Source organism: Sus scrofa, chromosome 13 (genome assembly GCF_054392235.1).
Source record: "Sus scrofa isolate SSC_HxYL_T2T_F1_AM1 chromosome 13, Sscrofa_HxYL_maternal_Yorkshire_Landrace_v2.0, whole genome shotgun sequence".
NCBI lineage: Eukaryota > Metazoa > Chordata > Mammalia > Artiodactyla > Suidae > Sus > Sus scrofa.
The window spans coordinates 221,754,996-221,755,967 of record NC_139395.1 but is presented as its reverse complement, the minus strand read 5'-3'; positions in this window follow the sequence as shown (position 1 = coordinate 221,755,967).

The window sequence follows — 972 nt, the reverse complement described above, 5'->3', positions numbered from 1 at the left end:
TGCTCTTTTGAGTCTGGCACCCTCCTCGCCTGCCCTTCACGGTCACCCCCAGCTCGTGGGGTCCTCGCCATCCGCCACCGTCTCTGAGGTCTGGGGGGCCTTGGTGCGGCACCCGTTAGGGACAGTGGCCGTCACCACATTGAGTCAGGCAAGGAGAATCCCTGTGCCTGTGACCTTGAGGGCCCTCCCTGCCACCCCCGTCTGTCCTTATCGTGGAAACCGTGTTTGTACTTTTTGACTCACTGGAGTCAGGAAGATAAGACTGGCTCTGAATCTCCTCGAGAGCGGGGCCAGTGCAATAGAGGCGCCTCCTGTCTGGTTTCCATGGGCATCAGAAAGACATGTGCACGTTAGGGTTGGGGGGGGGACCTGGAAGAGGCTAAGGAAGTAGGATTCTTTAAAAAAAAAATCGCGTTATGAGAATTCAAAGAGATAATTACTGTGTTCCACCCCTCAGCGTTATCACCGATGAAGTCTCTGCTATAGTCTTGACCTTGAACTCACGAATGCAAGATGGCTGCTGTGGCACCTGTCATCCCATCTGCTTTCCGGTGACGGAATTAGGAGAGGGTGATGCAGTGGCGGGGGGGAGGGGGGCAGGAGAAGGCCTGTATTAAGGAAACCACAGCTCGCCAGGACCTCCCAGTAGGCTTTCCTAGGTCTCACTGGCTGCAGGTGTCAGTGGGAGGAATGCTGTGTAGGAGCAAACCCTACACCCAGCGACTCACCAGGGCTCCCCCTCTCCTCCTGGGGAGCAGCCCTCACCCAGATTTCATTTAACACAAATGACACCTGTGTTTCTGACCCGCATAGATTACAGCGTGGACTGGCCTCCAGCCCCATCACCAACCAGGACATGCGCCCTGCCTGGCCCCGGCCCTGGGGCAGGGAAGGCAGTGATGGGGGCCTGTCCCCAGACCCTCCCTTCCTGCCGTGCAATGCTGGGCAACGACTTCCAAACCTGGGTTTGGG